The following is a 16,469-nucleotide window of genomic DNA, read 5'->3' as shown; positions in this document are numbered from 1 at the left end:
AATGTCATTTAGTTTTCGAGATGTTGGACCTTACGTTACGTTCAAAATTTAGCACCTTGTACATGCATATCAACAGACGTAGATCCGAAATAGTCCGGAGTTGTGTTCGGCTTGGGAAAAACCGAAATGCAAAAGCTGAGCGGCTTTCGCATTTTCTCAAACCGAATGCGAATCTCCTTGTGTCGTTATTACATTCAGCTCTTTAATCCTTCAATTAGAGTCTCCGACGAAGCGATTTGTCGACCATGACCTCGTTATGCTTGCACTTTGCGCATGATCCAGGAAAATAAAGAGAGACGGTTTATATGTTGGACACGAACGCAAGGAGGACCGCCGCGCGCGCCGAGAGAGTCTCGTCAAATATCTCCCGATGATGCATACCGGCCGGGCGTTACGCGGGTATGACGTCCTCGACGAGCGACAGGCGAAGACTCGAAGCGAACCGGTATCAGGATAGGAGCCAATGGCCGGCGGATAAGCGTCCGGTCGCCAAGTGATCTTTGCCAAACGAAATTTTCTACTCCACCGCCTCGCTCGCTCCCCCCTTATTGTTCTCCGTTGTCGTTGTCGTTGTCATCGCTGGACTCACGTGTTGGTGGAATCGGCGATCTCGTCCAAGGCTCGACGAAATGAAACGAGAGATATTTCAGCTACTAATAGCCACCCTGAATATTCGAGGACACTCTACGCGAATGTCGCTCGAATATCATCGTCGTCCGGCAGAATCGCAGAATAACGGCCGGCAGTGCGCGATGATCGCGAAACTACGAGGCTAGATTTAGCGCGGAATTCTCGTAGACCGGCTGCTCTCCAGGGTCTATATCCTTCTCTTTCTACCTACCGCACAGTCTCTGGGAGGGAAGCTGGAGGTCTGGGCCTGTTGGTGGCTATTGGGACCGAAATACGCGGCGGCGAGGATGCACCGACAAGAATTGTTCGCTCTCTCTTGCCTCGCTTTTTCCTCTCTCTCTCTCTCTCTCCCTCTCTCTCTCTCTCTCTCTCTCTCTCGCTCTCTTGGTCTCGCTCTCTTTCTCCCCTTCCCCCCTTCCTCTCTCTCGCGCGCGCATACTGCCGCTCACGCTCACGCTCGGCAGCGGAGATAAATCTTCGTTGTCGTACAGTCAGTTCAAGTGATGCGCGCGCCTCATGAGACTTTCGGACTGGACATCGCCCTTTTCTCGAGCTCATTGAAAGTTCAAGGAAAAGAGCAGTAATCGTGCTTGAATGCTGTGCGAATACAACTGCATTCAGAAAGCGTAACTATTCGGGACAAGTTATATGGTTGTTTTGTATGTTAGTTCCATCAATGACAGCCATCTTTCAAGAGGACAGCGGGGAGAGGGCTATTGCCGTGCTTCTTATGAATTTTTTTTCAAAATTTCGTTGTAAACATCGTCAATATCTCGGTTTACTTCGTTAGAGGAAGAAGCAATTTGAGACATGGCGTCGCTCTTCAGTAAATATCTCCTTAAAAATCTCTCCTTAGTAGATATGTTGAGTAAACATATAGGAGAGGAGAGTACATGGATGGAGAAAAATTTCATTTGGTTTAAGAAACATGAAATCGGAAGGAAAACATTGTCGAATTGGACGGGTTTTTTGTTCACTGCTTTTATTAAAGCTACTGCAAACAGAAAAATATATACTTGTTTAAAGTATTTCGTAAGTTTATATATCTGCAATCTAAGCATCAAATTTATTCAAAATACGTTCAAACATCTAGTAAGTTTCGCCAAAGATAAATTAAAGATTAAATTAAAATAAAAATTCCGTTTATTATACTTATATAAAGTTTGAGTTTTATAATATTCTTGAAAGGAAAATTTTTTTATTATATGAAAATAAGTTTGTCTTAAATTTGAGACTGCCATTAAGAGACTGTTATTAAGAAAATATTCCTTGTTGAAGATAATCATCATTCAAAAAAAGGAAAATAAACTAAGTAATAGAAAGTTTTTCTCTCAATAGTGAAATGATATTTTTCTCTGTATAAAACGCTTATAACGCTTACAACGCTTATACATTTTTGAGAGAGAAACAGAGAAGAAAGAGAGAGAGAGAGAGAGAGAGAGAGAGAGAGAGAGAGAGAGGGAGAGGGAATGGGGAGAGGGAGCGGGAGAGAAAAAGAAAGAGAGTTCCTCATTTTAGCACTTTGAGGTATAGGATGTTAAGACAAAAAAGACTCTTGTACTGAAATTTTATTGTAAAAATATAACATAAAGTAGATTTGTTTTATTTATAAACGATGAAATAAACCTGTACTTCGAGTTATCTTAATATTCCAAGGTGGGACGAAAAATATCCCACTGTGCATATATAAATATTAAAAAGGCACGACACTTTTTATCCTATTATGTCCCAAAGAGTCAATTGACGACAAATAAATAAGTAATAAGCTCCGGACGGTAGCAGATGCGAAGGCAGTTACAAACAGCCAGCATCTCGTGCCCGGACGAATCGGTCTGGCGACACTTCGACCGTGATAGCAGTTGCATTCGGTGCCGGTGTCGCACATCTGCCAAGAACCCGGACCGAAATTAAGCCGAACACGCCGTGCTGTTATCATTAACGTAAAACGCACGCACACGTGTACCGGCGGGATGAGATTATCTGGATTACATGCGAATGTAGAAGAAGTCAGTATCGACGATGACGCGAGCAGCCTGTGACGCGCGTACGTGATAATATCCCGCGAAGATGCAAAGTGCCGCACGTGGTGTCCATCCCGGCGCGGCGGCTGTCGCGTTACGTAACGGCGGTTATACCGCAAATCGATATCGTTGCACGATGTTATGATAAGGAAAATATTGCCCGACATTCAATATCTCTTGCGTGTCCGAACCAACAGTTATGAGATAACAGACCAGATTAGATTTTTGCGTAATTCTTTTTCATCTACGCTCGCATGTATCAAGGTGAATGTAACGAAATATCTCTGCACATGCCCCTAACTCAGGAGACGTTTGTTACAATTGTTTGTATTTGTCTTAGTTAGAGTCTCTGATTCTTTATGTGGCACGTTTCTTCTACCTGATAGATTTCTGTGAAATCTTGCATTTTTATGTTTTTTGAATCAGTAATTACAAATCTGAAGTCAGATTTCAAAAATTCAAAATAGTAAATTCAATATGGCTGTCATATAGGGATAAATTAATTTCTGGATAAATATAAATCAGATATATGATATAAGGTTTCTCAGATCGTTAATTACGAATTTCATGTCAGATTCATAAAATTCATTCAAATAATCTGTTTACAAATAAAATCTAGCTTGCAAAAAATTCTGGAAAAAATATATATTATTTGGCATATAAAGAATATATTCAGTAAAATTTTCAGCCTTTAATCTTAAATACTTTCTAATGAATTAAATTTTTTTGAAGTTGCTTTTTCCAACTTTATTTCTTTATAAATCATTGAAAATGAACAATCGAATTTAAAAACCATAAGAATCATGTAAAAGTAGATATTAATATATCAGAAAAATGCGGGTTTATACTTATTTTCATTAAATTGTAAACAGTACATCGTAAAAATGAAAGAGAAAAAATAGTAAGTATATTTACTATTGCCATACAAAAGGTTCAAGAAGAGGGAATAATCTGATTTTTTTTTAGAACTATAAATTTTTGACTGGGAAAGAGATAAACTCTTCATTTTAATCAATGACGAATAAGGGAAGCTTCGGATCACAAGAGATGTAGTGATACAATTATGAGTTTTTAATAGCAATAATATTTTTAAAAGAAATAACAATAATAATTAGTAATAATAATTATTAATTATGATATGATATTGTGATGTTATCAATTATTGTATTAATTTTTTCAATAGAATAAAAATATTTTTTCTCGAATTTCACTCGGAAAGTTTTGGCTACCGTATTCCGTCCGAATAGTTACTTTTTTCAATTAATTTATTTTTATTAATTTATATTTTTCATGAAATAAATGTTTTATATGCCAACACATACAAATGCAAATGATAACAAATCAAATGTAACAAATATGAATGATTCCGTTTTATTATTTATAGCAAAAAATAATTATTTATAAGCCGTTCCTTGAGCCGTTTCCATTAATTAATATAAATCATACATCAGCGTTTTAATTAAAATGATATATAACGAATAAGTTTAACTTATTGACCGCATAAAAATATTTGTCAAGATACATGTCTAGGTAGCAGTCTATTCGCTTTATAAAATTGTTTGCCTGTTAGACAGTTGTATAATAGGTATCTAACATTCAATAGATTTACTTTCCACTACGAAGTAATCCAATCTTTAGTTTACGTATTACTTGTGCAAAAATTTATAACTAGATGCTATATCTTATTATTTATGTAACATTTTCCGGTGATGCTTTTAATTATTTAAAAGTTAATATATTTACTTTATATATATATATATATGTATGTATATGGTATATATTAATGTAATATTAGAAAATGCATTGATTTTTGCATCAATCATAAGTTTGTAAGAAAAAGAAGAAGGAATTTCCTCTCCGATTGCGCTTAAAAATTTCTTTCTTTTTCTTCTTGATAATGGAGAACGTGATATCTTGAGATTGTCGAGTTTTATCTATATCTCGTGCTTACCGTGTCTCTTGACAAAATCTCCGAATATTATGGGCGTAATTGTGAGCGTAATTATCGCTGTCGCGCGCGATGCGATCAAGCAAATAGGAGCGAAACGGATGTTCCGCACGATATACGCGAATTTTATTTCCAGTTATCGCGCGCCACAGGACAGTTATCTCCGCTCGTTTCGTACTTTCAGAATATCGTTCGATGTACGATAAAGCACTTACGTACGACCAACATTCCGCATGTTCGTCGATACGCGCGATAAGTTGCGATCGAGCACTGAAAAAGAAGTGTAGTAAATATGTACATTAGGTCAACCCCCTCAAAAATGCATGACCTTGATATATGTTGTTAAGGACATGTTCCTGAGTGTTATGCAAAAAGTTGCAGCCGTCGCTCATTGTTTATTGAAAAGTTATTAACAAAAGAACTTTCAAAAATAGAAAATTTTCCGACACCATGTATATATTTAAGAAATGAACACGTATTAATTCTTGGATAGGAGGCGAGGGACTGCGCCCCCCGCCCGCGAGAAGAATTAATTTAACTCAACCTTAATTGTTATATTATTATAGCTTACTTCATGTCCTTAATAACATATGTTAACATCGTTGAAATTGGTGAGAGAGAGATGTAAATAAATCGTGCCTAGACTGGTACCTAGATTAGACTGCTGTCTTGTATACAAAAACGTAAATATTTGTTTTAATATATTTACCTTACTTCTTGTTGCGTTTAATCACAGTTTAGTTTAGTTGTCTATATGCTAAGAACCGGTCAACATGTTACTACACCAATTTATTCATCTAACTTACGTATTTGACCAGTTACTAAATTATCTGTGCGAGAACAAAGTCATTCGCAAAGAAATTTTGTTCTGCAATGAGTAATATTCTGAAAGTTTTAACCCGCGCTTAGTGTTTATAACAAAGTTATGAACAAATGAAGTTTCATAAATTTTTCTATACAGTTAATCCAAACACAGTGTATATATAAAAATGTAGGAAATAGTACATATAAGCGGGAGAGGGGCTTCACCCCTCCCCCACACCCCCTCCCCGAATAAATTCTAACCTAACTTAACTTATTGCATCTTTATATGAAAAGATTTCCTTAAAACCCACAACACCTAATTGTATGCAGATATACCAGGTCTGTAAATATGAAACCGGAATTTACCTATAGATGGCTCTAGCTGTCAATGTAGTTACCGTCAAACCGTGTCATTTCCATTTGTTGACATCTGACAAAGATTTTCAACTCACAACAATACAAGTTTCATACAACAGCATAGTTTGTAATAGCGTTGAACATGTCGAATTTTGTGCCTGGAAGCTAAGATTTGCGGACAGCATTGATTTTCTGTTACCATTTGAAGAAAACTGCTGCAGCATCGCATCGAATGCTTGTCGAAGCTTACGGTGAGCATGCTCTTGGTAAATCACAGTGCTTTGAATGGTTTAAAAAATTCAAACGTGGCGATTTTGACGTGAGAAACGAAGGATGTGGAAGACCACCGAAAAAGTTTGAAGACAGCGAATTGCAAGCATTGTTGGATGAGGATGACGCTCAAACGCAACAACAACTCGCGGATCAATTAAATGTGACATGAGAAACCGTTTCCATACGTTTGAAAGCCATGGGAAAGATCCAGAAGATGGGAAAATCGGTTCCACATGAACTGAATGAAAGACAGCAGGAAAACTGAAAAATCACTTACGAAATGCTGCTCGCCAGGTACAAAAGAAAGTCATTTCTCCATCGAATTGTGACTGGCGATGAAAAGTGGATATATTTTGAGAATCCTAAGCGTAAAAGATCATGGGTAACTTTAGGCGAACCATCGACATCAACTGCAAGGCCAAATCGCTATGGACGGAAGACAATGCTCTGTGTTTGATGGGATCAGAAGGGTGTGATCTATTATGAGCTGCTAAAACCTGACGAAACCGTTAATACTGAACGCTACCGACAACAAATGATCGATTTGAATCAAGCTTTGCGTGAAAAATGACCAGAATATCAAAAAGGCAACACAAAGTGATTTTACTTCATGATGATGCACCATCACACACAGCAAAACTGGTCAAAGAAACGGTTGAGGCGTTTAGTTGGGAAATTTCGCATGCGGCTTACTCACCAGACTTAGCTCCGTCCGATTACTACTTATTTGCATCGATGAGACACGCACTTGCTGAGCAGCGCTTCACTTCTTACGAAAATGGCTCGATGACTGGTTTGTCTCAAAAGAGCAACAGTTTTTTTGGTGTGGCATCCACAAATTGTCAGATAGGTGGGAAAAATGTATAACTATCGATGGGCAATACTTCGAATAAAATATTTTTTATCATTTTCATACAATAAACATGTATTTTCTATACAAAAATTCCGGTTTCATATTTACATACCTAGTAATAAGTACCTAACTCTACTAAGTGCAACTTAAATTGGGTTAGGTGATAGATCTTAAGAGAACTTGTTCAACAATGTCCAAAAATATATAAAGATGCAATAAGTTAAGTTAGGTTAGGATTTGTTTGGGGAGGGGGTACGGGGGAGGGGCAAAGACCCTCTCCCGCTTATATGTACTGTTTAACATTGTTTAATGTATATTATGTCTAAAGAAAATGGGCTCTATTTATAAAATTTCATTTATCTATAGCTTTCTAAAGTGGATCCCATAAACAGGAGTTTTACCTAATTTTTTAATTAATAAACAATGAGTGACATACGAAGGAAAGAAATCCTTGAAAAATTGCATACTGTAATTACAATGTGAACGATTTTACCACATAGCAGAGCTGTGACACACTGACTAAAATTGTGGTCAACTTACGAAGTAAGAATGCCTTACAAAGGAATATAAGAAATCAAAACATTACACTACGTATATAACATGTATGTATATATTACATGCTCCTTCAATGTATATCTGATGATGAAAAATTATCTCCTTCTTATTAAACTGTTTCGAAAAATTACGTTACATTCATACAACTTTTTTTGTTAATAACTTTTTAATAAACAATGAGCGACTGCTGCAACTTTTTGCATAACACTCAAGAACATGTCCTTAACAACATATATCGACGTCATGAACTTTTGAGGGGGTTGACCAAATGTGCATATTTACCAAAAGTATTCGTCATTCGTAACTCTCTCAACTTCCTCTCTTTCTCTCTCACAAGTAACACTACCCAACTGTCACTCACCGATTCCAATGAAATTTGGCATGCACGTAGAACATTGAAAAATATTGAACACGTGTTTTTTTATATCGGCTGACAACGCATCTTAAGGGTGGAAATCACCCCTTGATCCTTGAATATGAAAGCACTATTTCAATCCTTTGTACATATTATATGTGATTTCCGTCAAATTTGTCTTCCATTGAACTAGTCAGTAAGGGGTTTTTAGGGTCGCTGATTACGAATCTGGAGATATTGGGAGTACAAATTAGTTCGGTCCGTTTTTTTGTGTTAAAAAATGTATTTATTTCAAAACAAAATGAATGAACAGATCAATTAAAGTATTTTCCATCGCTGGCTACTACTTTCTCCCATTTCTCAGGCAATTTTCGAATTCCATCTCGAAAAAATGACTCGCTTTTTGAGGCGAACCAAGTTTGGAGCCAATTTTCGATTTCTGCGAAAGAAGTGAACCGGTGACCTGCCAAATCGTGCTGCATCCTTCGGAACAACCAGTAATCAAAAGGAGCAATGTCCGGAGAATACGGTGGGTGCAGTAAAACATCCCATTTGAGCGTTTCCAAATATTTTTTTACGACTTTTGCGACATGAGGCCGAGCGTTGTCATGAAGAAGAATAACTTTATCATCTTTGCTCATATTCTGGCCGTTTTTCTCGCAATGCACGGCTCAAACGAATCAATTGTAGCCGATACCGATCGCCCATAATAGGATCTCCAGGTTTCAGCATCTCATAGTAAACAACACCTTTTTGGTCCCACCAGATACAGAGCATGATCTTCGAACCATGTATGTTCGACTTTGGTGTTGATGTTGAAGTCGATAGCAACAATTGACCGGGCTTGGCGTAGTATTTTTTCTTCTTGGGGTTGTCGTAGAATATCCACTTCTCATTTCCAGTTACAATCCGATGCAAAAAACCTTTTTTTTGTTGCCTTTGAATCAGTTGCTCGCAAGTGAAAAATCGCCTTTCAACGTCTCTCGGTTTCAGTTCATAAGGCACCCAATTTCCTTGTTTTTTAATAAATCCCATGTCTCTCAATCGTCTCTCAAACGGAAACGGCTTGTTGAGTCACTCCCAATGATTCTGCAAGCTCCTCTTGCGTTTGACTCTGATCTTCTTCAAGTAATGCCTCTAATTCTTTGTCCTCGAATTTTTTGGCTGTCCAGAGCGAGGCTTGTCTTCGACGCTGAAATCTCCATCCTTGAAACGTCGGAACCATTCTCTACATGATTTATCAGTTGAAGCAGCATCACCATAAACTTCAACAAGCATTCGATGGGCTTTAGCTGCACTTTTCTTCCAATTAAAACAGAAAATTAAAACCTCCCGTAAATGCTGCTTGGTTAACACAAAATTCGACATTTTCAACACTGTAAAAAGCAAGGTTTTTGTATGAAACTCAAAACGATATAAACTGAATATTATTGGCAGATGTCTAACCTCTCTGAAACCGCCAAAATCGGCAGTCACTATGAACCATTCATAACAGCCAGAGCCATCTTTTGAAAACGGATCGAACTAATTTGTACACCCAATAAAATTACAAAATTCAAGATGGCGGACCCAATATGGCAGACTGAAATTGTAAAAAGATGGCTGATTCAAACCAATTTTTGTATCTGTAGGTTTTTGAGACCTCTAATTATTAATCTGAAGTTGGAAGTCAAAATGTAATTTGTTTGTCGCACTTTATTATTATTATTATTATTGTAATGTGTTTTACTTGTAAGATTTTTAAGAAGGTTTATTGTAAACTTTCAAGGGTATTAGTTATACAAATTTTCTGGACGTTAAAATTAACGTTTTGAACATTAATAGATTTCTTGCTCTTCAAGTCCAGAATTTAAATAAATAATATGAATGAATATGAATAAATATATAAATAAATAAAAAATAAATAAATGAATAAATATAAGACATAAAAGAAATTATAAATCTGAGTTGACAAAATCAAAATCGCATATAAATGTTTCTACGAAACAAATGAGAGTCGACGTCCGATTTTCTTTTTTCTTACGATAGAGACATTTATTTGAGATATTATTAACTCTCATTTTTTCTATTTCTAGTTCTCATTTTTTGTATTTATTGTCTGTTGGCTATAAAAAATCGGCTATAATAAACTATTCCTTGTGAATTTCGTTCTGCTATTATATTAACAATTCATTATATGATTATTCTTGATTCGGAAGGAGTGATTTCGCAATGTCGATGAATCCAAAAAATATATTAAATTTATTACGCCTCTATTTCGAAGATCTTGTGTACAATATACAATCAAATATAATTGAAGAGGAAAAATCGTTAGCGTTTCATCTCGCGGATTTAATGAAAAATGCTATCAATAGTCAAGTGTTTATTGAGAGTTATGATTGTTTAAGCTTCAATGATCCCAGTGTAACTCCTGATGCCGATCAGTTGAAGAAGAGTCAGAATATGATTCGCAAAGAGACGTGCAAGACGATACGAAGTTCGACGAAATGGTAGACTTGAATTACAAGAGGAAGGTAGTTGAATAATATTGGCGATCGGGAAAAAAGAAAAGATGGAGCTTTGAAACAGTAAAAAACCGATTCAAGAAAGTCTTAAATCAACGACAATTATACAGATGGGAAGCACATGTTTCCGAAGGTGGATCGAGAAGTGATAAATTATTATTTATTTCACAATACGTTATGGAACAATTTAACTCTACTTCTGACAAAGGTGTTCCCATCCACGATTTAGATTTGAAAAGATAGACCATCACGGCGAGAGAAGATGTTAATTTATCTCGTCAATCATTTCGGCTTCAACGAAATGGGTGTATAATTTCAAAATTCAGCATGGGATTGTTTCAAGGAAAATATCTTATCTTATCAAGATATGTCAGAATATCATTACATATTCCGCTCGGATACTGACGGATAATAATCTTTTGGAAGACCAATTTCCTAATCTAAAGAAACTGACGCGACAGGTCAATTTTGAATACCGATTCATTATTAAATTCAGTAAATGTAATTGCCTGAGGCAATATCATCCTTCATTGGTACAATTTCGATCTGTCATATTGCGTCATATTTCGCCATTTATCATATTCCACCATCTTGAATTTTGTAATTTTATCTCCAGATTCGTAATTAGAGGCCCCAAAAACCTCCAGATACCAAAGTTGGTTTGAATCAGCCATCTTTTTATAATTTCGGTCGGCCATATTAGGTCTGCCATCTTGAATTTTGTAATTTTACCTCCAGATTCGTAATCAGCGACCCTAAAAACCCCTTACTGACTAGTTCAATGGAAGACAAGTTTGACGGAAATCACATATAATATGTACAAAGGGTTGAAATAGTGCTTTCATGTTCAAGAATCAAAGGGTGATTTCCACTCTTAAAATGCGTTGTCAGCCGATATAAAAAAACACGTGTTCAATATTTTTCAATGTTCTACGTGCATGCCAAATTTCATTGGAATTGGTAAGTGACAGTTGGGTAGTGTTATTTGTCAGTAAAATCGTATAGCAAAATAATTATCAATATTATGCAAATAATATTATAAGGATCGAAATATTACCATACGGTTGGTAACAGTCTCGTATGCATACTCTTGTTGTTAAAATAACGAAAAGACACAATTAGTACCGGAAATGACCATAATTTGTAGCAAGATTAATAATCTTCATTCTTCACTTTTCTCTCTCTTTGTTTGAAGTTATCACGGCGCGATTAATTTATGTTTCTTCGACGTAAAGCGCGGAACACAATATTTTCACGCGGGAACACTTGCGACATGTTCCCTTCCACTTCGTAATTTTCTTGGCTTTGATGCGACCGATGATGCTTGTTTACTTCTGTACAACGCGTACATAAACGCTATTTTGACGTTGGCGCTTTTATTCACGACGATAACGGGGAAGTGCCATCTAGCCGGCATCGTGTTTCACTTCGCTTGGAATTCTCTCTGAGCGAAGATTCTATTTAAATCAAAGAGAAGCGATTGGAAATCCGCGGAAACGTGTTCTACAAGGTGAAGAAACCTTACATATTTCTTGAACTTCTTAATCCGGAGTTGGAAGTGACGCGTCACTTATAACAGTGAACACTTATAACTGGCCACAAATGAATTTTCTGCAATAACGGCGTTATTTTTTTCCCTTCTTTCTTTAATAACGGTAACTCATTATATTTGCGGAGTAACGAATGTACTTTACGCTTACTGCTATTGTTACTTTACATATATGTAACATATGCACATATATGAGATAAGTGACAGAGCGAATCGTAAAGAAAGATTCTCAAAATTTATCAAAACGAATGATGAAGATACAACTACTTATTATCAATAATGACAATAAAATACCTACCCAAGGGATGCCAACGGTAACAAGTTACCTTCTTTGATATGAGTGATGCAAACGAGGGCAACTTTAAAAATATAATCTTCTCAACCTTATTCACTGAGAAAAATAACTCGTTACTTTTGCTTGTTTTAGAACAACATAACTCGTTAACGTAATTGCATTAAGGAGTAACAGAGATCGTCACGATCGATCTTCGTTACTTTTTGTCACCGAGTTTTGACGCCATTTTGTAATTCGTTGGCGCGTTCCGACGTGGGCATGTAATATAACGATTATATCTATTAGCGTTAAACCATCCAGCGTTAAACCGGAAATGCAATTGCGCTATAATTATCATCATTAACGAAGGAAAATAACAAGATAAATAATGTCGTCACTAAAAAGACAAATTGCAACGGTAATAGCGTCAGAATTGAAAGGTTCTTAAACTCAATAACGAATAACGGGAATAATCCTAGCAAAAAATATAACTATTATGTAACAGAAATAATTTATGTGATATAATTGCCGTTATAAGTTATTGATATTGAATTTTTTTTTTGCAATAGCAATATAACTATATTTTAAAATTGTTACATTATTTCGTTATATACTGCTCATAGCGGTATGATAGAGATATGACTTAAATATAACACGTTATATAACAAGTGTAGTGTTCGCATTTATGTCATGTAGCATTTTTATATACAGATGTCGCGGTTCGTCCCTTAGATAGTGTCTGTTTCTCGTACGTAAAATACGATACATAAACGATGATCAAACTATATGACAAAACTTGTATCTCAGGTGGTGCCCACTCTTGTAACGAAGTAGCATACATTTTGATTAATGATTATTACTTTTGTCAGTGTAACAATCATTTCCACCGAAATATCAGCATGGCGATGGGCGCAAATAAATTGTAATAGTTAATCGACCATGAATGGCAAGATACTTTTATATGATTATGCTAGCTAAAAGCAATTAGTAAACTCCTCCACATAATTATACCAAGTTTTCCAAAAGTAACGGACCCCTCCCCTCCCTATTTCAGAATATATGCATTATAGGGAAAAATGACTTCAACAAAAGTTTTAGGGTTCATAAAGTTCTGTTTTTTTATGACCTCAAATTTGACCTTAACCTCGATCTTGAAGGTCACTTGAAGGTTAACTTGCGTTTTTTAAATGGGAACTCCTATTTTTTATTACACTATTTTTTTCTACCAATTAATTTGAACCACTTTTGTCTAAAATATTTTTTTATTTGCCTAATATTTTTTTAGATATTTGAGGGAAACTTGATAACTTTTTCAATATTTAACTTATGATATCTCGCTAACTATTTGTCGAAAGAAAAAGTGATACTAGACTTTTCTGCTCTATTTAATCTCAAGAATATATTGTTATAATAGCGCCCTGACTTTTGTTAACTTACCAACTTTTGGAAATCATTCAACTTTCCAAAATCATCAAATTAACAAAAATCAGGGCACTATTGTAACAATATATTCTTGAGACTAAATAAAACAAGAAAATCTAGTACTACTTTTTTTTCCGACGAATAGTTAGCGAGATATCGTGAGTTAAATATTGAAAAAGTTATCAAGTTTTCATTAAATATCTAAAAAAATATTAGGCAAACAAAAAAATGTTTTGGACAAAAGTTGTTCAAATTAATTGGTAGAAAAAACAGTGTAATAAAAAATAGGGATTCCCATTTTAAAAAACGCAAGTTAACCTTCAAATGACCTTCAAAGCCGAAGTCAAATTTAAGGTCACAAAAAACAGAACTTTATGAACCCTAAAACTTTTGTTGTGGTTATTTTTCCCTATAATGCATAGATTCTGAGATAGGAAGGGGGGTCCGTTACTTTTGGAAAACTTGGTATATCTACAGTTGCTGAAGAAAAATAAGAGAATAAGTTGTATTCCAATTCTATATTACTTTAACTATCGATGTAAATAATTGTTACATAACCTTTTAATTACACATGACATTTCTTTCGTTCGTTATATAACTATGTGATCATTTGAGTGGGATGTTACAACTAACGTATATGTAAATAAATGTTATATCGCACGTTACATTTTGTTACTTGCGTTTGCTAGGAAGTTACTTTGAAAAAGTAAGTTTCCCAGCCTTGGCTGAATTCTACTCTATTTTTGAGTCCCAGCACAGCGCAATTCGTTTGAGACTTCATCGAGACTTCGCTCGGTATGATATGAATGCTAATTAGCAACACGGCTAGTATTTTCTGGCCAGCTTCTAAGTCGCTCCGCGCGACGAAACACTCCGCGCAACGAAACGCTCCGTGAATCCGCGTCCGCAGAGTCGAGAGAACGTGATCTATTTTCGAGCTCGAGGAATCGCTGTTGTTGGGCGGTTTCTCGGCTCTGACTGCCGCTTTTTCGAGGGATTCGAAGAACAAACGGCGGTACTCTCGTGTCTTATTTGCACGACGCAAACAGTTATATGTCCGATTTATCGGCGTGTAAAAGTTACACATTTTGGGGAAGTTATACGTTAATAGTGATTCGTTAGTGGTATATGTTTAAGAGAAAAAAATGACTCGTTACTGTGTTACTCATTTTGAAAGATAACTCATTACCGTCGTTATTATGCAAAAAATAAGAAGTCGCGGTAACTTGTTATTTTATTTATCAAACTTTAAAAAAGCTAACATTTTGAAAATAACTCAACAATAGTCGATATGCGACCATTATCTGTAGCGTTATATTGGCTACGTCTAGCGAAACAAAAAATACGTGGAATAAAAAGATAATTCATAGCTGTTAAGAATGAAGGGTCACTTCCATTTTTGCTAATTACATAACAAAATGTAACGTGCGATATAACATTTATTTACATATACGTTAGTTGTAACATCCTACTCAAATGATCACATAGTTATATAATGAACGAAAGAAATGTCATGTGTAATTAAAAGGTTATGTAACAATTATTTACATTTTTTGCCAGATTTTGATGTCAACATAAAATAAAGCATTTAATTCAGGAGAGAAATTTACGTCTTAAAGATGTAACGTTATGACAGCAATATACTATCATTTAATCCTTTTGGTCTCAATTTTTCTCACGGGATTCCACATATATATGTTGATATATGTAAAAAAATAAGTCAAATAATGCTAATAAAATAAATTTTTGGATTCATTGCGGGGCATATGTAACTTAATAGGATCGAAAGGGTTAAAAGACTTATCAAAGAGCAATATTTGTAACAAAACTAAATTTGTAATAAAACTCTCAGATATTCAGCCACTAAAAATTGATTAAAGAAATCATCTTCCTATCAAAAGAAAAAAATTAACCATTATTGATATCCTCGCATAACTCTTATTGGTCTAATTTTTGATGATTAAAACGTTTATATATGACCGCCATTTTATGAGTCACTTGAAATCTTTTGTATGAACATGTTTAGTAATTAAAATGATGTCTTACTATCTAAGCAGTTATTATCACTAATAATAAAAAAAATAACGCTGTCATTAAGTCGTTATTGAAAAAAGTGATTTATAATAAAAATATTGTGTTGCAAGTAACATGTTTACACTTCAACAATAAAAATCAAACCGAAATTCATTGCGATCACAAATCGAAATAGTTCCTTCGACCACTCGTAGTCCTTCAAGAACTACGATTGTAATATTCAAGTTTTATTGGAATATATAATATTTATATACATAATATATGGAACATACAGTAAGAAAACGGGATTTTGTTTCGATCTATATGGAGCCAGAATTTTCTATCTATGTCGTCCTGTCACTACGTATTTTTCTTGGATTTTATATTCTATTTGTCTAGTCTTATCTTGTTTCTCTTACTTTGGTTAATTCCACTGGAGGTAGTCTGACCTCAACTGAACCGACGTCTGGGCGTGATATTTTCAGACATGCATCCGACACTCGGCATCTAACAATTACGCGCTATTTCCATCATATTAATATTTTTGTTCTTCAATTACAAGCTACATGAAGTGTATATGTGAAAATTATATTACGATATAAAAAATACTATTATAAATAACGTAATAAATATTTAAATATGAATGTGTAAATATTGTAAATAATGCAATGTTCTAATCAATTTGTACCGGTGTATAGCGTACACTATTACGTTTTCATCGAAAAAGTGTTCTTGAAATTCTTTAATTAAATAAGTACACTCGACACAGAGAAGTTATCCGTTATTTTTTGCGTAAAGAATGAGATAATTGGGACAATTTGAACAATAGGAAAAATTATTTTCCCGATCAGAAAATCTTGTTGGTCAAGAGGAATACGTTTTAAAATTCACACAAATATTATGAATAATCT

This window comes from Harpegnathos saltator, unplaced genomic scaffold (assembly GCF_003227715.2).
Source record: "Harpegnathos saltator strain DR-91 unplaced genomic scaffold, Hsal_v8.6 scaffold19, whole genome shotgun sequence".
Classification (NCBI taxonomy): Eukaryota; Metazoa; Arthropoda; class Insecta; order Hymenoptera; family Formicidae; genus Harpegnathos; species Harpegnathos saltator.
Note: the sequence above shows the minus strand (reverse complement) of the source record.